General features: G+C 43.5%; 1 protein-coding gene and 1 pseudogene across 2 annotated transcripts in view; one reads left to right on the top strand and one right to left on the bottom strand.

Moving 5' to 3' along the window:
* LOC126248670 (neurofilament heavy polypeptide-like) overlaps nt 1–23542 on the bottom strand; it is a 423975-nt gene that overhangs the window by 151893 nt on the left and 248540 nt on the right. The window lies entirely within an intron of this gene.
* Nucleotides 17093–17210, top strand: LOC126250302 (5S ribosomal RNA; annotated as a pseudogene).

Below are 23542 nucleotides of genomic sequence, written 5' to 3'. Positions count from 1 at the left end.
AGCGGGGTGCACTCAGCACTCAGCCCTCGTGAGGCAAATTGAGCTACTTGATTGAGATGTAGCGGCTCCGGTTACGAAAGCTGACAACGGGCGGGAGAGCGGTGTGCTGACCACATGCCCCTCCACATACGCATCCAGTAACGCCTATCGCCTGGGCCATCCGAGGCCTGTTCGGGCGTAGTTTAGAACATGGAGACGGTAAACGAGATCAACAGCGTGCCTTCGAAATTTTGGTAACTACAAGGGCAGCGGCAGAGTGAAATGAGAAAGCTGCCTTCAATTATAATATTTGCCAATGTTGTAAACAAAAATGGCAGCTTCGGTCGTAAGAGGTTTGAAAACATTTATTAGTCGCTGTGTGACCATCTTCAATGCTACAAAAGTATAAGATAAAATCAGATATGAAGACCATATCATATATAACATAGGCATAAGGGGGGTAGGACGTCAAACGGGCCGACTTTGAGCAGGAGAGGCACCACAGGACATTTTATTTTCTACTGTCTATACTTTTACAAATAAATTCATAAAACTTTGTCAGCATGACCAGGAAGGATTCAGGATTCACACTCATAGCAGTGGAAGTGCAAAAAACATAACAAAATAATTTTTTTTAGGTATGAAATTTCATCATTTTTTCACTTACTGTTGGCTGCATTTGTTGCTATAGGTACATTTTTCTTCACAAGTAAGAGAGATTCTTTAATGAATTTTGCACAGCATACAAACCATACTTACGGGTGTATGAAACACTAGAATTTTCCAAATCTATTAAACACTGTGGTAAAAATTGAGATAACTATAAAATTTGATTTTTTTCTAAGCAAAGTTTAAAACGTAACAGCTCACTCATTTTTTCATAAATTAAATAGATTCTAGAGTTTCAGACACCTGTAAGTATGGTTTGTATGCTGTGCAAAATTCATCGAACAGTCTCTCTTATGAAGAAAAGTGTACCTATAGCAACAAATAGAGCCAATAGTAAGTGAAAAAATGATGAAATTTCACATGTAACAAAAATTATTTTTTTATGTTTTTGAACTTTCGCTGCTGCGAGTGTGAATCCTGAATCCTTCCTGGACATGCTGACAAAGTTTTATGAATTTACTTGTAAAAGTGGAAATTAAAATGTCCTGTGGTGCCTCTCCTACTCCAAGTCGGCCCGTTTGATGTCCTACCGCCCATAAGTCATATAGAGTACATTACGATTAGACATAGTGCATAGCAGCAGTAATGAGGAGCACAAATTTTTTGGAATACTTTGAATTCTGTCAGACACCTTTGAAAAAATGAGACTTCCACTAGTCCAATAGGACGATATACATCTTAATGGGAAGATTTACACAGTGCCACTCGATTACTCATGATGAGAGTACACATGTTATAATCTAGCTTCTCCACTAATAATTTTCGTTTGCATCTTGTTCTACGTATTTCATAACATCAAAATGTGTTGTTATTTGTCCCGCCGATCGGTTTGTTACGTACAATTATAAGCACTTATTGTATTTTTCTATTAAGCGTACTACAGTCATCATTGCACTCGTTTGGTTTAGAAGTCGTCATTTACAGGTGAAGCATCAATAAATATTAATATGAAACTGTTGTTACTTGTTGGATTTCTTCAATTATTTAACGACAGTCATGTAAACATTGTCAATGCCTGTTGATGTTTTAATGACTGGTATATCAGAGGGCGTAATTTCTCTTATTGCTGTGGTTTCACGTTTATGTTTTTACTTTCTCGGGTTAGAAAGATGGTGTTTTTAATTTTGGATTGGTTTTTACTGTTCTTTGTATAAAATCTTTGTCTCTTTTTTAATAAAATATATCCTGTGTAATGGATTGTTTGAATAAAGAGCGTACAGCGATGCCTGCGTCATGTGCCAACCTTTTCTGCATGTTATTTTAAGCCGCAAGCTCAGTTCAAAATGTTCGTTAACTGTTATGTGCTTCTGTATTGACGTCATCTTGAAGTTTTAATATGTGCTTTCATTACACGAGTCTTCAGGACTTTAATGTTTGGTATGTACAATGCGTCATAACTGTAATGTACTCTACGTGACTGTCACGTTATGTAATATGGTCTTCATATCTGATTTTATGTCAAACTTTTTTTACTACTGATGATCACACAGTGACAAATCCGTTTGCTGTAATAAATGATTTCAAATCTCTTACGACCGAGGCTGCTATTTTTATTGTTTACTAATATTGCGGTCGTTGAGCACATGGTTCCCAACCCAATCTAACCTCAGTTTGCCAGTATGTAACAAACAACTTACGGGAATTCAGCGAGGTAGTATTAACAGCGAGCGCCGATTTTTCGGCGGGAGCACACCCCGCCATTTACAAGTCAAACTGCAACGGACAGGCGATGTACAGGCAAATTTAAAACCTCGGTTCTCGGACTAATGCAGGAAAGATAACACACTGAACACTAGGGCCACCAAAGTCAGAGATATCGATAGTGAGACTAGGAACTAGCAGGTGAGGTAGCACTGACTGTCCCTCTGTTTTTTGACAGGGGAGATAGCGGGATTCCAAACAGAGTTCATACAAAAACCTCCATCCCTGTTTACAAGGTTGGTCGCTAATTTAATCTCAACTGCCTCCTTTATAACACTGTGCCAATAGCTGGACGTGCACGCCAATATCTCCGTGTTGTTGTATAACATCGGGTGGCCAGTATCCAAGCAATGTTCGGCAAAGCAGGTCTACTTGGCTGCTGTAATCGTGTGTGCCGTTTATGCTCAGTACATCAGTCCTCCACGGTCCTGATAGTTTGACCAATATATGCCATGCCGCAGCTACAAGGAATACGATATACACCCGCCTTACGCAGACCAAGATCATCCTTAACAGAACTCAAAAGCGCTCTAATTGTAGATGGAGGTCGGAACACACATTTCACATCGTATTTCAGTAAAATAAGACCGATCTTGTTGGAAGTGTTTTCTACGTAAGGGAAAAAGGCAGTAGACTTAGGTGTCGATTCAGTATTATCATCACCAACCCGATGCACAGTTGGTGGATAGCGCAACGCACGTTCAATCTATCTTTCACTATAACCATTTTGACGAAATATAGCTTGAAGATGGGGCAGCTCAGCTGGCAAAGTCTCAGTGTCGGAAATAGCATGTGCCGTGTGTACCAAGGTACGAAGTACCCCTTCACGCTGAGCCGGATGGTGACAACTATTAGCCTGTAAACACAAATCGGTGTGAGTACGTTTCCTGTAAACTACATGTCCTAATGATCCATCATCCTCCTAACCAAAACGCCAGAAAGGGAAGGCAACCATCCTCTTCCACCTCCATCGTAAAACGAATGTTCGGGTGGATCGAGTTCAGATGTTCTAGAAAGGCATTCAAATTCTCCCTACCATGAGGGCAAACAATGAAGGTATCGTCAACATATCTGAAGAAACAGGTGGGTTTCAAAGACGCAGATTCCAATGCTCGTTCCTGGAAGTCTTCCATAAACAAATTTGCCATCACAGGAGACAACGGACTACCCATCGCAACTCCATCTGTCTGTTCGTAATACTGTCATTGAATAAGAAGTTGGTAGATGTCAACACATGCTGAAAGAGATTAGTTAATTTGGCACCAAACCTAACCTCAATTAACCGCAATGAGCCAGACAGAGGAACACGAGTGAAGAGAGAGACCACATCAAAACTTACTAAAATATCAGAGTCATTCAACCACAGCTGGAGCAAACGACGTAAGGAAACAGCTTGGATACCGGTCACTTTATGTTATACAACACCGAGATATTGGTATGCACGTCCAGCTATTGGGACAGTGTTATTGAGGTGGCAGTTGAGATCAAATTAGCGAGCAACCTTGTGAACAGGGATGGAGGTTTTTTTTTTAAACTGTTTGGAATCCTGCTCTCCCACTTGTCAAAAAACAGAGGGACAGAGTCAATGTTACCTCACTTGCTAGTTCGTAGTACCATTATCGATATCTCTGACTGGTCATCTTTGGTGGCACCAGTATTCAGTGTGTGTTATCTTTCCCGCATTAGTCCGAGAACCGAGGTTTTAAATTTGCCTGTGCATCGCCTGTCCGTTGCAGTTTGCCTTGAAAATTGCGGGGTGTGCTCCCGCCGAAATATCGGCGATCGCTGTTAATACTACCTGGCTGAATTCCCGTAAGTAGTTTGAGAACTGTATATGCCAGGAGAAACTCAGGTCTCACAGTATGTAACAGATTAGTGGCTATCCACAAGAATGTGCTTCGCACTGATTCAGAAGTGTTTAAGATATTAAAAGCGACATGTCTAAAAAGGACGGGGGGCGGGGAAGGTTTACGAAGGTGCCCTTTCACTTTTCCTACGTGGATGCAGGATGAATAGGGGCAACTAACAATGACAAGTAACGGGCCGTGAGCTAAGGGAAAAGCTGCTGGCGGCTGTGCAGTGAAACATCGGGCCATTTTACCTTTATGACTCAAGGGCTTTGTGCACTGATAACCGCAAGAACATCGGCAAACAGCCGGCAGTGAGGCAACTTCAAGATAAAGGCGGGGCGTCCTTGCACATTTACCTAGAGGACAAAAAATACCGAACAACACACTAACCGAAATCCACTGTCGTCTTGAGCTAGGTAGCGTCGCGAAATACCAGACAACACACGTGGATTAAGTGATACATTTTAATTGTAATATACAGACTAAACGTTCAACGAATGTCGTGGAACTTAAGTCATTTTCACTTCGTTTGTAGTTGAATGTACGTGATATCAGTATTTTGCTACGGACCCTGGAACACGTTTACTTCTTAATTTAAGTAATCTAGGACACCCGAAAGGCAGTAGTTTCCGATGCTCACTTGATGCACGTTTCTTGACTTCCGGAAGGCGGCCGATACGTTCCACACTGTCTCCTAATCAATAAAAAACGCGCGCAGGAAACTACCTACGTAACTGAATTGAGAAGTTGCTAGTAAATAGGACATAGTTTGGGATTCCTAACGGAGAGAAGTCTTCAGACGCAAAAGTAGCTTCCGACGTGTCCCACGAGAGTGGTACAGGACCAATACTGTTCACAAAATACATTACATGGATGACCCAGTGGACAACGTCGGAGCTGCATGAGGCTGTCCGCAGATGATACTGTTGTATACAGAGAAGTCTGAACAGTACAAAATTTTAGCGAAATGCAGGAAGACCTGCGGAGGATTGGCGCTTGCTGCAGGGATTGGCATTTGTACCTAAACATAAATTTAACTTATTTCCGATAAATAGGGGAAAATTTCCGTTATGGCACGATTACAACAATACGAAACAATCACTGAAAGCAGTCAAATTCAGAAAATACCTTTGAGCATGCATGCGGAAATGTTTAAGGTGGAACGACGTAAAATAGGAGAGGCAAATGCAAGAGTATTCATTGGAAAACTCAGTAAGTGTAGTCCACCCTCGGAGGACAGGTGTGGGCAAAAATAGGAAATCACAATAAAAAACACACATTACTAAGCATAATACGGTGTACGAAACCCGTTGACATTAAAAACAGCTTCCAGTTGTCTCGTGATGGATAAATAGTGGCCCCTGTATGATTTTCAAGGGAATCTTATATCACTCTTCCTGCGAAAACAGTGACAACTTCAGGTAATGATTATGGAGGCGGTTACCTATCACGCGTCCTTCTCTCCAAAGTAGACCACAAGGGCTCAATAACACTGAGATGTGGTGACTGGAGGCCTGGAGAGATGCGACAATTCACCCTCGATCACACACAAAACCAGTCCTGCATGATGCAAGCTGTGTGAACAGAGGCCCTGTCGCCTTTGAATTAAGCATCACATTGGGGAACGAACATTCCACGCGATAGTCCGTATCACACAAAATGGTCACAGAATCCTTTGTAGTAATGTGACCTCGCTGAGTAACCATAGAGAACACTGAATACCACGATATGTCCACCAAATCATACCCTAACAGCCGCCATGTTTCACTCTTGGGACGTAAACTTTGCCAGAAGCTGGAAACAGTGTGAAACAAAACGCATTGGACCAAATGAATTTCTTCATTGCTCCATTGTCCAGGCCTTATGTCTTTGACACCACGGATTCATCACTTATGAGTGGGTTTGGAATTCCAGCTCTTTCTGAAATTCCTTGCTTATGGAGCTCCTTAAGCGTCGTTTTGATGCTGACAGGGTTCGCGAGTGCTACATTCAGTTCTGCAATGACATTTGCAGCTTTCGTCGTCTTGTTTCACAATCCTCTTCAATGATCGTCTGTCACGACAACACACACACACACACACACACACACACACACACACACACACACACACACACACACACACACATTGCCGACAACACCAAATACTTCGGCTCCCTTGGTTACGCAAGCCCGCACCATACGAGCGCCAACAATTTGCTCTCGTTCGAATTCACTTAGATCACGCAACTAAACAGGCCACTGTTCTGACCACGACTGAATGTATTGAGGTCATTGTACAAGGTGTCGCTCGTGGTCAAATACATCAGTACCACCTGCAGACGCAGGCAGCATCTAAATTTATGTTTAAGCATGTATTTCTCGCGATGTTTCCATATTTCTGCCCGCCTCTATTGCTTACAAAAATGCTTATTCGACAGATATTTGCGTACTGCTCGTCAGTCTGGGATCCTTACCAGACAGACTGCTAGTAGGGAGAGAGAAAATCTGAAGACGAGCAGCACGTTTCGTAACATTCGTTCAGTAATCGCGAAAGCGTCACGGAAATTCTCACCCAACACAGACGCTGCAAGAGTGGCGTTTTTTTATCATCACGATGTTGTATACTGTTACATTTCTAAGCACGTACTTCCTTAGACGACGCAACGAAAATATTGCGTCCTACGTATATTTTTGGAAATGACCGTGAAGGTAGTATCAGGAAAGCCACAACGATCTTCTTCCCCACGTCATTTGCGACTAGAACAGGAAAAGGGGAAAGAGCGATGGGAGTGAACGAAGTATTCTCCGCCACTCACAAGGGAACCTCCCCATCGCACCCCCCTCAGATTTAGTTATAAGTTGGCACAGTGGATAGGCCTTGAAAAACTGAACACAGATCAATCAAGAAAACAGGAAGAAGTTGTGTGGAACTATGAAAAAATAAGCAAATTATACAAACTGAGGAGTCCATGGGTAACATAGGCAACATTAAGAGTGATGTGAGCACGGGAGCGTCGTGGTCCCGTGGTTAGCAGGGGCAGCTGCGGAAGGAGAGGTGCGTCTGGTTCAAGTCTTCCTTCGAGTGATAATTTTTTATTTTTAGACAATTATCAAAGTTCAGGCACTCACACATAATCAACTTCGCTCTCCGAAATTCTAGGACATGTTCAGATTTGCAGGACATATTCAGGATTTGACGGTCTACACACGGAAAAATTTGAAAACGTTAAACACATATGTTTTGACAGAGCACAGAGAAAACTGTACGACTGTGAAACTGTTGCTTTCATTTGTTGCAGTTTGTGAGACACTCTTATGTTTTCATCACTTTTTTGGAAGTGATTATCACATCCACAAGAAAACCTAAATCGCGCAAGGTAGAAGAATCTTTTTACCCATTCGCCAAGTGTGCAAGTTAGGTGGGTCGACAACATATTCCTGTCATGTGACGCACATGCCGTCACTAGTGGCGTATAGAATATATGAGACGTGTTTTCCTGTGGAGGAATCGGTTGACCTATGATCTTGCGATCAAATATTTTCGGTTCCCATTGGAGAGGCACGTCCTTTTGTCTACTAATCGCACGGTTTTGCGGTGCGGTCGCAACACACAGACGCTAAACTTATTACAGTGAACAGAGACAGCAATGAACGAAAGGACAGATCATAACTTTGCAAAAATAAAGTAAGTAAAATTTCTGCTCGAGGGAAGACTTTAACCAATGACCTCTCGCTCCGCAGCTGCTCACGCTAACCACGGGACCACGGCGCGCCTATGTTCACATCATCCTTCTTGTTGCCTATGTTGCTCATGGGCAACAAATCTAAGGGGGGAGCGATGGGGAGGTTCCCTTGTCAGTAGGGCGGCTTGCGGAGCGTAATTTTAGATTTAATCACATATTTGTTCTTCGAATAAAGAAAACAGTATGTCCTAAGAAGATTTTCTCTAATACAGTGCAGCAATAATCCTTGGTGTTGATATTCACTGATTATAGTTATATAAATACAAACTAAGCTAACATCTATTCAATTATAGAATACCCCTGTTAAACAGATTCTTGAACAATTACAAAAATTGTACTACCTGGGGCAAAAAATGCATATTAACAGTTTTTTGGAAGAAGGTAAAGCGATGAATTTAATTACAATGAAATGAACACCCTTAGCTGCTTACAGGCGTTGACATACGTCAACGGGGACAGATAAAAATGTGTGCCCGACCGGGACTCTAATCCGGGATCTCCTGCTTACATGGCAGACGCTCTATCCATCTGAGCCACCGAGGACATGGGGGATAGCGCGACTGCAGGGATTTATCTCTGGCATGCAACCCCCGCAAAACCCACATTGTCAACGTATTGTCCCGCACTACATTCGTAGTGCCTCCGCCCATTATACTCGTTACTCGCGGAGCGTTGCCGATTCCCGTAAGAGTTCGGGCACTGTTTGTGCATTCGCACAGAAGAAGATGGTCAAGTGGCCGGTAAGCCTTAAGTATATATATACTAAGATGGTATCTGTTCTGTCGGACATGGATAGAGCGTCTGCCATGTAAGGAGGAGATCCCGGGTTCGAGTCCCGGACGGGGCACACATTTTCATCTGTCCCCGTTGACTTATGTCAACGCCTGTAAGCAGCTAAGGGTGTGCATTTCATTGTAATTTCATTCTAACGAGCTGCATGGTCACCGATGGTATCTGTTCTTTCGGACTGGCAAGGAAGACGGGTGCGCCGTCTCCCCGCTACAGGTTCATGAAGGTTTTGATGTGTGAGACGTTCAGATACGGTATTCGAACGGCCGTGTGGTGAATAGTTTTAGAGATGTTTATGAAATGTCCTTTTTTCATTACTGCACAACTTGCATCTGCGTCATTGCAACAGCTACAACAGGAATTTCGGATTTGGAAAACTGGAAGGCATGTCCTGTGTTCCATTGGAGTGACTGAGGGAACTGTCGGCACAGAGGTACATTATGGACATCCTGCGTCATCGTGCGTTACCTCTCGTGCAACAGACTCGTGTACCACTTTTCAACGTGACACTGCTCAGACACACACGGCTCCGGTCTAAGAACTGTCTGCGTGTTGTTACTCCTGTGGGCAGCAAGACCGCTAGATCTGTCCCCAACAGAACATGTATGGGACCAGTCCGGGTGTGAACTCTGTTTCAGTGCCAGGATCCAGGATATCAAGAACTAGTTGCCAGAGTTGTGGGCTAGCTTGCCTCAGGAGAGGATTGAACGGCTATACGTCACCCATTCCAACCGAATCAGAGCATGCATCCAGGCCAGAGGGAGTACAACGTCATACTGTTAAGTGTGCTTATACAACCTAATTATTTGTAAATCTGTTTGGACTTTGTAATCACTGACATAACATCACATACCCTCTCGACCCGTCCCTATATGGGTGCTTCACTGTTGTCAGGCAATGTACATAGAGAAATTTTTTCTTAAATTTTAGAGCTCTGTTCATGTACGACGGTTGCCCAGAAAGTAATGCACAGCATTTTTTTCTTCAACAATTCATTATTGAACATAAGCATTACACGCACGAAAATGGCGTTTTATCTACACACACTATTTTTCCCCGTAGTCAGCAGCCGGCTTTATGGCCTTCCTCCAGCGCGAAACAAGGGCACGTATGCCCTGTTGGTACCAATGCTTGTCCTGGTTGCAGAGGCACTGCTTCACTGTGTGAATCTCCTCCTCATCGCCCTCAAAATGTCTTCCACGAATGGCATTCTTTAATGGCCCAAACAAGTGGAAGTCCGAGGAGGCTAGGTCAGGTATGACAGCCTTGGATGGTCTCCCCGACCGCTGCAAATCGTGGAGCTCCGTCGAACCGTCTTCTGATGATCTCACCCTTCGTGCCCAGCGACTAACTGTATTGCTGTCGACAGCAGATGCTCCACAGACTTTGCAGAAGCGTTTGTCAATATTCCACTGTTTCTATGCAGTGAGAAATTCAACGACGGAACGTTGCTTGTAATGCACATCACCTACAGATGCCATTTTGAAACTGTCCTGCAGGTACGCTATCGGTCTGAAGTGACGGAAACGTGGCACGCTCCCTCAGGAGACTTCAAATAAATCATACGCAACGTTTCGAATTCGTAGCATTGTTTTCGGCTGATAAAAAAAATGATGTGCGTTACTTTCTCGGCAACCCTCGTAATTGCTTTGAAAACTCAGTAACAACCCCAGCGACAAATACAGTGCACATTATATAAGTAGAGATATTTTGACAGTTACAAGATAGCCATAATTTAAATACGAATGTCACCTGAATTGAGATGGTTGACATGTTCTTCAGGAGTGCAGTATGGTCTGACGTTGGCAGTTTTCTTCATGTGGAAAATACCTGCTGATAACTGGCGAGTAAGTTTCCAGTTGGTGGGATCCTCAGTAGTAAAGCGAAATTCAAATCTGAGCCCAGCCGGAGAAAACAGATGAAGCGAGCCTCTCTAGAACATTCGAAAAAATGGGACTTCTCCACAGGTCGTCGCCATACTCGCCGACAATATTATTCGAGGTAATATCGAATCGCAATTCATCGCTAATCAATGCGACGCCATTCAACAACAGTCCATGCTTCGCAGTCACACCACCACTCTGAATGCAGCCGTTTCTGTCGTTCACGGCAGCCTACTCATGGGACGATAATGCCCTGGTCCGGCTGCTGGTGGTCTCCGATCAATGGTGTGTAATGACAATGTTACAGGGAGTCTCGGATGGCACACTTAGACGTGAAGGAGTTGCGATGTGCTTGGTGTACAATACGGCGATCTTCCCATGTGGTTAGTCGTGGTCAACCGGAACCTTGACGAGTATATCTACCCTTACGTTCCCCTGTAGTTCAATATCGGGCGACTGACATCCGATATCCCCACAAATCTAGATATTGCACCATCGACTAGCCGGCCAAATGGAGATCCACAATGAGGCCTCTTTCAAGCTTTGTACGTGCTGGTAACGCTTTCTCACCCGAGTGCGCGTCACCTCCGTATCCTTTAGTGGCCACTCGCCATCTGGCGCTGTTTACGCCCCTTACATACCATACCAGCCCTGGTAACACCACTAAACACGAACAACACTAGTGCACTCTGGCGGTCGTATCAAGCACAGAAAATCAATCATTTACATACTAGCCGATAACGTACGTATACGAAGCTACGTTCATATCTGACAATTTCTTGTAGATGTTCCACTTTGTCAGGCAGCGTGCGTCAGACTGATATAATCGTCTAAACAGTAGAAATCTCCTGAAATACGGGAAGGAAAGTGTAGCAAAAGGATAAACGTCTATATCCTTCTATTGCATGTTGTTGCCACTTGACAAAAATCGTAAATTTTCGTGTAATATTTAGGAAATCACACGTACATGTATGATTTTGCCGTCCGGCAACACACACAGCCGTGTTGCATCGCGCTAAACTGTATTTTCTCGTCATTATGTTGGCAGAAACAACTGAAAATCGGTAATCTTCGCTAAAGGTCGAGTATACGTAAACACATGCGAAAGCATCTGAAAGAGTGACATATCTGCATCTAGTTAGATTTTTAAGGTACATAAAATGATGCTTAATAACAGCACATATTGTCTCCATATCTCTGTAACAGAACGATTAATAACACTTTCCGTTCGTTGCTGTATAGCAAGAAACGTAAAATATTGACTAAATCAAAATTTCTATGTTCCACCTGTTACATAGTGGTCCGTGTGTCAGGCTATTTGTATATATTTTTTCAGTGCCGTTGGTTTCCTAAAAAACGACATGCGATAGAAGGTTTACATTTTCACCAGGCTATCGATCATTATTGTAGAAAAGCTTGCAATGGGTCTTTTTCCTTGCTGTGCTCTCATCTGGACAGCATGCGCTTTCATACAGGTACTTTTATAACATTTCTATAGTTCTGTTACTAAAAACAGTACAGGCACAAGCTGTCCAAAGTATTAAAATGTAGTTTTTCGATTATTAAAAAATTTTGCACAAGACACCAGTACACCGTAGGATTATTGTTAATTTACTTTTAGAGAATGTGTTATGGAAAGATTACGACAGAAAAACTTGCAAAACTAGCAGATTTAGTGTAGAGCAAATGTAGACAGTTGGCCCTCAAATACACGGCATTCTTCTCTCAGTGCAGCACAATAGTGTAAGAAGTAATATTTTTGAGTGATGATAATTGTTTTTAATAAAATCTGTATGTGCTGAGTAATGTTAGTTTTCCGTTTGAAAGTTCGTTTCAAAATTAGCTGCTTCTGTTCCTCATTTCAAAATGTTAACATTTCGCTCCCTGATCAAAATAAACCACGCTCGAATTATTCCCCAACCTGAACCACTATGCCTCTGAGATGAAGGAAAAAATAGCAAACGGTGTAACCGGTCAAGATTCTGTGACTCATAGTAGCTGGATTTCATGGCAGAGAAAGGACAGGTGCAAAGAAGCAATCGACTGCGGAAGATACCACATTGTACGCGCATCAATATGTTGAAAACCATGAATGTGTCAAATATACAATTCACTGGGATTTGTCCATATGACAGTGTTACGAAAGGATATTACTACGAGATATTTAAGTACCTCAACCTCATATGTTCCGTTCGAATTAACATTTTTCTAAAACTGGAAGAATTATTACTGAATTCATTTTACCCCGTGACAGTAGTAAAACAATTTTCTGAGCGAGAACGCAATTATTTGACTTACCATTGCTTTAACAAGAGTATTATTTTAAGTGCAGATACACCTAAATCGATGTAAGTTCATTTATCATGTTAAGAACTATATATAATTTCGTTGTGCATAATTTTATTTTGCTGCCTGTCATCAGAGTATTGTTTTGGTTTTTCCAAGCCAAAGAGAATGGTATTCCTGGTGACTTAAAACCATCGCTATTAGACCTTTCTACGCCTTCGTAACCGTTTCACCCTCTTGCACAAATATCTCCTTGTAATCTATCAGCTGCCAAACTAATTTAGTACGGTATTCAGTACTGTGATTTTAAACGTTCTATTCTCATGTGCTAAAAAGATGAAAAATCTCATCCGTTTCTGCCCGTGTAATCTATTTGAAGTACGTACATACCATACATTACATGGAAATTTCAGAAATTTATAGGAATTATCATAAATATAGGGTATTCAGCTCTGTTCACCTATTTAAAGTTCCTGCTTTCCGTGTTCAACTGGAGGAAGTCTGAAATGGCGCGAATACCCGCTTGCGCAAAACCACTCTGAACAGCAATAATGTGGAATTTAAATAGCTCTTGTTACGAGGAGTATTCGGAAAGTAAGGTCCGATCGGTCGGGAAATGTAAACCACAGTGAAAAATCAAACATTTTATTAGCAACAATTTTCAACACCTTCCAGCTACTTCTCTATATAGTCGCCGCTCCGACTTAAGACATTTATCGTAGTGTTGTACCAAATTCCCAATACCCTCGCTACAGAAGACCGCCGCATGTGCTTTCTATCACGTCTCTACGCTAGTCTGCAGTTCATCGTCAGTGCCAAAATAATGTCTTCATAGCCAGCGGTTTATGTGAGCAGAGATGAACATCAGAGGGGAACAAGTCCGGGCTGTATGGTGGGTGATCAAACACTGTAGGGGCGTCCTCATTATCCCTGCAGTGTGCAGCCGAGAACTGTCAAGAGGGAAATGCATGACAGGTACGTTATGTGGGGTTGCATGAAATCTGGCAAAACCTCGCAGCGAGCACCCATACTTAGCGGGAGGCGCTATTGTTCTAGGCATCTTTACGAGTGTAAGTAGCTGTTTAGGTTTTTTTATTGGTAACGCCACCTCTGTATAAAAATCACTGGCTGTGCTGTGTGCAGTCTGTGGCTGCTTTGCATTGTTGTAATACTCGCCATTGTAGTGTTAGGCAGCTGGCTGTGAACAGCGCGTAGCGTTGCGCAGTTGGAGGTGAGCCGCCAGCAGTGGTGGATGTGGGGAGAGAGATGGCGGAGTTTTGAAATTTGTCATGAACTGCTATATATATGACTATTAAGGTAAATACATTGTTTGTTCTCTATTAAAATCTTTCATTTGCTAACTAAGCCTATCAGTAGTTAGTACCTTCAGTAGTTTGAATCTTTTATTTAGCTGGCAGTAGTGGCGCTTGCTTTATTGCAGTAGCTCGAGTAACCAAGATTTTTGTGAGGTAAGTGATTTGTGAAACGTATAGGTTAATGTTAGTCAGGGCCATGCTTTTGTATGGATTTTTGAAAGTCAGATTGCGTTGCGCTAAAAATATTGTGTTTCAGATTAAGCACAGTCATGTATAAATAGTTTTAAGGGGACGTTTCACGTGCCCACTATGTACTCAGAACTGAAAACAGCAACGTGACGCGTTCGACGGCATACACCTAGAGGCATCACCCAACACACCTGTGCAAAGCTTCATCGGATTTTCACGGTCGTTTCCATTTTGGAACCTATCTGGCCTTGCTTTCCGAATAGGCCTCATTATTTCAGTGTGTTCTTCAATCCGATAGCGTAATATGTTAATTCTAGTACAGTGTCTTTAACACTGGACGTCACATAACAAGCTTTTTCTTAACGGTTTCCTTTGTTTAGTATGTACTGCGAGTTTTGATCGTAAGTTAGCAGTTTAATGTATGCCACGTAACACTTGGCTGAGGTACCTCCTGTTTTCATTTTAATATCCAGATCAAGGTCACGCGTTAGTCACCAGCTGAGACGTAGAAACTCGACCTACCGTGCGGTAGCGTTCTCGCTTCCCACGCCCGGGATCCCGGGTTCGATTCCCGGCGGGGTCAGGGATTTTCTCTGCCTCGTGATGACTGGGTGTTGTGTGATGTCCTTAGGTTAGTTAGGTTTAAGTAGTTCTAAGGGACTTTTTTTTGTGGTTTTAGGGCGCACAACTACAATGGTCATTAGCGCCCAGACTACGTTAGGAATGCACCGCGAGGCACAAGTTTAAAACAGCAACTAAAAGGGAAAACACGATAAAAGACAGATTGACAGGTATAGGATTAAAAAAAACAGCATAATCAAATGTCCTTAGACAGGTTTGTCAAGTTCATAAAACGAAGAACGCGAGCAGCTGCTCCTGGGTCATCCGCTAAAATGGCATCCAGAGTACATGGCAGGCCAAGATCAAGACGCAGTGTATTAAAATCCGGACAGGACGTCAAAATGTGGCGCACCGTCAGCAGTTGCCCACATGGGCAGAACGGCGCCGGCGCAGCCGTCAGCAAAAAAAAAGGCTCTGAGCACTATGGGACTCAACTTCTGAGGTCATTAGTCCCCTAGAACTTAGAACTAGTTAAACCTAACTAACCTAAGGACATCACAAACATCCATGCCGGAGGCAGGATTCGAACCTGCGACCGTAGCGGTCTTGCGGTTCCAGACTGCAGCGCCTTTAACCGCACGGCCACTTCGAGCCGTCAGCAGATGGCGATGGCTGAACCGGCAGTGTCCAATTCGTAACCGGGCCAAAACGACCTCCTCCCGCCGAGAAGGGCATGAGGAGGACGTCCAAGCCGCGGGAAGAGGTTTCAAGGCCCGAAGCTTGTTCTAGGGGACTTATGACCACAGATGTTAAGTCCCATAGTGCTCAGAGCCATGTGAACCATTCGACCTGCTTGGGCTTTCAACCTTATACTGTGAGGTTCAGTCTAATGCAGTAGTTCCCAAACTGTGAAAGGTAAAAACGAAAGTATTCAGCTGTATTTCACTCATGAAGCGAAATTATTTTTAAAAGATCGTTACTATTTTTATTGCTTCATAAGACTGTAATATTGATTTCAAGAGTTACCAATAATTACATTCCCCTTTTTTTCAAATACCAGCATTAGTATGTGACAACCATTGGGAGGCAGTTACAGTATGTGAAACTAATGTGTGAGAAAGCTCTTCCTCACATAGTCCTCCCCCTACACACATGCTTTGTTCCATGCATGAGTGGCAGTAATATTGAGACATACATCACATATGCTTTAATATCTTACGAAAACGTATTCTCCAAGTTTTACACAGTTTCCACAATAGGGTAGATATTGCTTCATTATTTATTTCGTAACAGTAAAGAACTAATTGACAGCACCGCATAATAGTAGCTGTGTAATGGGCGTAACACTGCTGTAGAGTCTACGCCGGCCGCGGTGGTCTAGCGGTTCTAGGCGCTCAGTCCGGAACCGCGCGACTGCTACGGTCGCAGGTTCGAATCCTGCCTCGGGCATGGATGTGTGTAATGTCCTTAGGTTAGTTAGGTTTAAATAGTTCTAAGTTCTAGGGGACTAACGACCTCAGAAGTTGAGTCCCATAGTGCTCAGAGCCATTTGAACCATTTTTTTTGTAGAGTCTTCGCTGCATCATCATCATCATCATCATCATCATCATCATCATCATCATCATCATCATCATCAATTTGGTTGGTTTTAAATTAGGGTGCAGGGTGGGATAGATATAAGCGGTACTAACTGTCTGACTCATCAATTCATGGTTTAATAAAAGATCTACAAAACTAATATCGTGATGTTTCGTCATGTTAAAAATTAAAATCTTCAAAGTTGTTCTTAATTCTGGAATTTAGTTAGTTGACAGTGGCCAGTGTTGATGGTGGTAGGGGACGGGACAGGTGTAGAGGTACTAACATCTGATTACACACAGGGGCAATGGTTTAAGAAAGGTTGGAAACCTCTGGTCTAACGTCTAGTTGCTGGCCGGTGTGGTCGAGCGGTTCTAGGCACTTCAGTCTGGAACCGTGCGACCGCTACGGTCGCAGGTTCCAATCCTGCCTCGGGCATGGATGTGTGATATCCTTAGGTCAGTTATGTTTAAGTAGTTCTAAGTTCTAGGGGACTGATGGCCTCAGGTAAGACCCATAGTGCTCAGAGCCATTTGAACCATTTTAACGTCTAGCTTCTATGCAGACAGGCAACGGCCTTGCCGCCGTGGATACACCGGTTCCCGTGAGATCACCGAAGTTAAGCGCTATTGGGCGTGGTCGGCACTTGGATGGGTGACCATCCGGGCCGCCATGCGCTGTTGCCATTTTTTGGGGTGCACTCAGCCTCGTGGTGCCAGTTGAGGAGCTACTCGACCGAATAGTAGCGGCTTCGGTCAAGAATGCCATCTTACGACCGGGAGAGCGGTGTGCTGACCCCACGTCTCTCCTAGCTGCATCCTCCACCGAGGATGACACGGCGGTCGGATGGTCCCGGTAGGCCACTCGTGGCCTGAAGACGGAGTGCTTTTTTTTCTATGCAGATCCAGTTAAATTTTTATAAACAGCTTTGTATCAGTATCTCACACAAAACCACTATGTCGCCTGACAACCTCTATTACGCTGATGAGCCAAAACATTATGACCACCTACTTAAAAGCGTATTAGTTCACTTCTGGAACGCAATCCGACAGTGATTCCGCGTGCCATGGATTCGACAAGTACTTGATAGGTTTCCAGAGGTTTGTTGCACCAGATGCTTACGCACAGGTCGTACACTTCCTGTGATTTACCGGGGGTTGGTTTGTGAGCGTGGAGCTGACGCCCAATAGCGTAACAGTTGGGTTTCGTCGGATTCAGATAAGCTGAGTTTGATGGTCAAGACATAAGCGTGAGTTAACTACCATGCGCCTCAAACCATTGTTGCAAGATTCTGGCCTTGTGACATGGACAGTTATCCTGCTGGAAGATGTTATCGCTGTTTAAGGAGCTATCAAGCATAAAGGGTTACACATGGTCCTCCACCGGCCTGCGTCCGTGGCGCGCTGCACGTTTCGAGAGGCTGTTCGCTGGATGACGGCGTATCTATGGACGCGACCATCGACCTGGTTTAATCGTAAACGAGATTCATCCTACCATGCGACTATTCCACTGATCCACAGTCCAATCTCCAATATCTCGTGCCCACTGGAATCCTAACTGACGTCGTATGGTCAATATGGCAACACGTAGGGTTCCTCTGCTGCGGAAGACCATTTTCAACACTGAGCTGAACGGTGTCCTCCGAAACACTCGTGCTTGTGCCAGCACTGTACTCTGTCGTCAGATCTGCCACAGATCGCCGGCTGTCCTGTTGTAGGGATTGGGAAAGCCTCCGGTCCCTGTGTTCTCTGATGAGGTATGGACGTCTAACTTTTTGTCGCCTGCTGCGCCTAATCGTGGTGTCAGCATTCTTCAACCGTTTTCCATAGATGCTCACGACAGCAGCACGCAAACAGCCGGCCAGCTTCACCATTGCGGAGATGCTCGCTGCCAGACATTGGGCCACAATGTCACGGTCACTTAAGTCAGAGGATTTCCACAACTTATGGCTAGGTGTCTTCCAGGGCTCAGTTGTGGCAAGAGCGCCCCCACACATCGGATCTCCCACTCCTCCCCCACAAAAACCCGATTACGGGTTAAGACAATTATAGAGTAAAGAATCCCTTCTAGCCGGAGTATTCTTAATAGTAAAGTTGAGAAGGGTACTTTAGGTTACCCAGACAAGTTTATGTTTAGTGCTTCTTTTGAAACAGGTTTTAGAAGAGGAGAAACGCTGACATTCATTGGTGCAAGTTTTTCCCTAGACGCATAAATCACTAGACGTTTTGTTATCATCGCATACTCGCTAGCGGTTACGAAACTACAAAAGAATAATTCCAGTATTTTCCTGCAGTTTGACAGGCTTTCAGAATGTATTTTCTTTTATTTAAGAACTGTAGAAATTGTCAGTTGAAATCCCCATCGCTCTATTCCGATTGGTGTTTCTTATGGCTTCCCTAAGTCACTTAAGGTTAATATAGGTTTAGTTTTATCGAGGTCACAGCTGATTTCCTCCTCGGAACGCCTATGTCACATTTCACATACATGTCTGGTCTTTCTCCTAATCTACCTCCCGTCATTTCTTTCTGTCTTCCACCTTTCTCCTCGCATCTCTCCCAACTACCTCCACAACCTGTTCTCCCAATGTTCCACCTACCTCCTACACCTCCTGCTGCTCCTCCTCTATCTGTTCATCTTTGTCATCCCCTCCCAAATGGAAGGTAGGTGGTTCATATCCTAACTACTGCTTCCAGACAATAAGTGATGGTGTACAAAGTTTGGTTGAAATCGAGCCACAGGTTCAGGAGGTGTGGAAGAGAAACATACCATACATTTTTATATGTAGACTAGCTGAGACACCTAACATTTTCCAGATATTTATTCTGGTTTTCTATTGGTTCACCTCCTCCTCCTCCCCCCTCTGTCCAACCCTCTCTCTGTTTCTGCCATATTCTCCTCCCCCCCCCCCTCTCTCTCTCTCTCTCTCTCTCTCTCTCTCTCTCTCTCTCTCTCTCTCTCTCTCTCTCTGTTGATCTCTCCCCATGTCCCCACCTATCTGTAGGGATCAGCACTATCATCCGCATCCCAACCCCAATGGGAGGTTGCTGGTCGCTGATTGAGCTAGGTTCTAGTTTATTAGGATCGTCAGCGCAGAATCTGTTAGTACTGCTGATCCTAACTGAAAAATTGTTGATGTACATTGAGAACATACCGAGACAACCACAACGGTCCCCTGCTGGATGTGTGCGTGTTTGCGAAGTATATTGAGAACATAAGGCATACTATGCTTCTTTGGGGCACACCGGATTATAATTTCATTTCTGTGGAACGTTCACCCTCCAATAAAAAATAACGAGTTCTGTGTTGTGTCTAGGAATCCTGCATACTCGGTTCGCTAGACAAACAACTCGTATGAGTTTTATTACAAGTAGACAAATACAATACTTAACTTTGAATTGTGTCGCAAGCAAAGGGCGACATAAAAATCTGTCTTCTTCAGAATAGACATGTCTGTGCTACGTAGAGATTCCTAACGAAGTGACTAACGTCGACGCTGCTATCTAAGTGGGTTGCCACCAGTCGGGCGCTGCGCCTATGTCCTCTTCACCTAGGGGCCGCTACTGTCGCGTTGTCGTCCTGGAAGGGAGGTCGGTGAGCGTGCAATTGGCTGACTACTCTCAGCCTTCTTTCTTCCGTGTCCTTCCCGACTGGCGTGTCGGCGCTGACTTGACGCCGTAACATTCTGTTAGTCAAATATTTCTCGAGCCAATCACTTACTTGATAAGAATTTGTATGGCCATATGTTTACTAGTAGCAGCGATGTGGTACAGTCCAATGCCTTCCTTTGCTGTTTCACAACAAAATTATTACCTCATATTAAGTAATCTGACCTATCTACAGGGGATCGCAAACTGATTCCGAATTTATAGATTTCCAGAAGGCTTTTGACATCGTTCCTCACAAAATACTTCTAATCGAATTGCGTACATGTGGAGTATCGCCTGAGTTGTGCGACTGAATTCGAGATTTTTTGTCAAAGGTCACAGTTCGTGGTAATATACGAAACGTCGTTTAGTTAAGCAGAAGTGATCTCTTGGGTCCTCCAAGGAAGTATTAAAAGCCGTCTGCTCCTCCTAATCTGTATAAATCAGTTTGATGAAATTCTCACCAGCCCCCTTAGACTATTTGCACACGACGCTGTCATTTAACTTCTAGTAAAAAATCAGGAGACAAATTGCAAAATGATCTAGACATTTGTATGGTACGAAAAGTGGGAATTGACCCTAAGTAACGAGAAGTTTGAGGTCATCCATATGAATACTAAAAGTAATCTTAAACCTCGTTTATACTACAAATCATACAAATCTAAAGGCTATCAATTTAACTAAATACTTAGGGATTAGTTAAGAACAGCTTAAACGGGAATGATCTCTCAAAATGTGGGCAAACAGAACCACAGACTGTTTTATTGGCATAACACTTGAAAGACGCAACACATCCACTGAAGATACTACCGAACTAGACTTGTTCGTCCTTTGCTAGAGTATTGGTATTCGGTACTGGATCCTTACCAGATAGGAATGACGGAGGTCATCGAAAAAGTTCAAAGAAGGCCAGCTTTTTTTTACGTTCGTGATAAAGGACAGACTGCCATGGATATGACACGCGAGTTAGGGTAGCCATAATAGAAAAGATATTTTGTTGCGGTGACATCTTTTCACGAAATTTCAGTCACAAACTTTCTCCTCCGGGTGTGAGACTTTTGTAGACACCCACCTACACAGGAAGAAATAAGGGAGATCAGAGCTCGTCGCACGGAAAGAATTAAGTGTTCGTTTCTCCCACCTACTCGAGAGTGGAGCGGTAGAGAAATAGTCATAGTTCGATGAACCCTTAGCCTGGCACTTACGGCTGAACTGCAGAATAATCATGTAAATGTAAATGAATTCTTTGCGGATATCGTCCTCCGTAAGAGGTAACGGAAGCAAGCACTACACCGCATGACAAAGGCAAAATAGTTTTGGAAGAAATTTACTATTTCTAGAGAAATAATAGTTTGAAGATGATTCAATGTCGTATTGATAGCGTTCCTTAAGGTGTTTCCTTCATCACGATAAACGTGTTTATCTTTGACTCGATGGATTATACTGTAGCTGCCTATACGCAACATTTGAGAACTAGCGATCAAAGTTTGGCGAGCGCAGTATGTAGACGCGAGCAAAGGAGGCGGGAATTCCGGCGAGGACGCTCGCGACCGCTTGCGTCTGGCGGCGGCGGCGGCGGCGGCGGCGGCGGCGGCGTTGAATGGCTTCTGGCTGGCCGCGCGACTGAAGGTGAAGGTCAGCCGCGTCTTTCGTACACGTCTCGCCACACAAAAAGTCGCACCCGGCGCACCTCAGCTTTCTACTGCTCCCAATTTCAACGCCTAACGACGCACCGCAAATCTACTAACACTCACCACTAATGACACTTTCCTCCACGGCAGTCTCTCTCTCTCTCTCTCTCTCTCTCTTTCTCTCTCCCCCCCCCCCCCCTCTCTCTCTCTCACACACACACACACACACACACACACACACACACACACACACACACCATGGCTTACGCACATCCAGTAACGGAACTGAGTTTGCCGCTAAACGGTACGTTTACGTCCGCTTTCCCATAGATAAATTCGACACCAACACGCGAACGAACTTTCACCTCCTGCAGGCTACAAAATTAAAGGAATTCTTAATTATAGCACTGCAATTAGAAAAACTAGCTGTCATAATTAGCGAAACGTAGCATCATTCTCGCAGCCCGACAGCTGAAACCTTGCGGTTTCCCCGCGGAATGTTTCCTGTGAATTTATAGTAGTTGTAGGTGCAGCTACTGCGTAAAAGGAAAGCGTCAGCAAACACGGATAGGGCCAAGGTGTAAAAAATGGCGTATATGGTACACGAATCTGAGGTAAGTCGCCTTTTACAAACCGTATGTCAAATAATCTGAAGAAAGGTCATTTGAGATTTGATAACAGCATTTACTCAGCTAAGTTCAAGCAAAATTAACTAAAACTTTTTAGCCTTGTTTAGCAATTTTTGTTACTGCACAACCTAGGTTTCGGGTTATAAGCTCATTTTCAAGTACATTACTGATTCCCAAACATGATAATACATAGATGAACATGATGACAAGGCAAAGGCAATCACGTTCTTAGGTATCAATCCATAGCTTAATGTACACTTACATCAATGACCATTTTTTAAACATATTACCTCAATTATTACACATTCACCAATTATACTACCATGACCGGACTAAAGTTATGCATCAGCTAAGATATTTTTAACTACAATGGACTGGGGTCCAAAGCTTTGCTTCTATCCTGGGGTTTTGATCTCATCTAAAAGATGTGAATGATTGAATTCGGTCTGCTCGTTTGATAATATGCATGGAGATATACAAATCTGCTTCTTAATTTCTAAAATTTTTATTTGATCGAGTTTGGGCTCCTTTCCCTGTGTGTGTAGGACTTTTACATCTAGTATGTATTAGTGATTATCGTTCAGGCAATGTTGTGCAAAGGCTGAACCAGGCTTCCTCAATCTCCAGCTTCTGTGATGTTCCTTAAACCTGGTACATATTGACCTCCCCGTCTGTCCAATGTAGCCAGACTGACACACCCGGCATGTGATTTTATAAACCCCAAATTTTGTGATAGCTGGTTGTTTGTCTTTTTCATTGAACAGGAACCACCTATTGTCTGAGGGGAACAGAAAAACACAGAGAAACCCTTTGCCTTCAAGATGTTGCTTATGCTATTTGATGTTTTCCCTGTAAAAGGGAATCTGCACCATTTATTTTCTGATCTGTGTTTTTCAATTGGGGACATTAGGGAGCTTGCTTCATCTTTTTACTTAAAATTTTATCAGTGGTATTGGGGTCAGATTCATTATTTATGGCTATATTTTATTGTGTTAAGTTCCTGGTCAAAGTCTTCTTGGGACATAGGGATAGAAAGGAGACGGTGGATCATGCTATGGAATGCTGCATGTTTAGGATGTTGGGAGGAAGCCGGAAAGAAGGTGTCCGTGAAGGA

This window comes from Schistocerca nitens, chromosome 3, assembly GCF_023898315.1.
Source record: "Schistocerca nitens isolate TAMUIC-IGC-003100 chromosome 3, iqSchNite1.1, whole genome shotgun sequence".
NCBI lineage: Eukaryota > Metazoa > Arthropoda > Insecta > Orthoptera > Acrididae > Schistocerca > Schistocerca nitens.
This window is presented reverse-complemented; position numbering and strand designations above follow the sequence as displayed.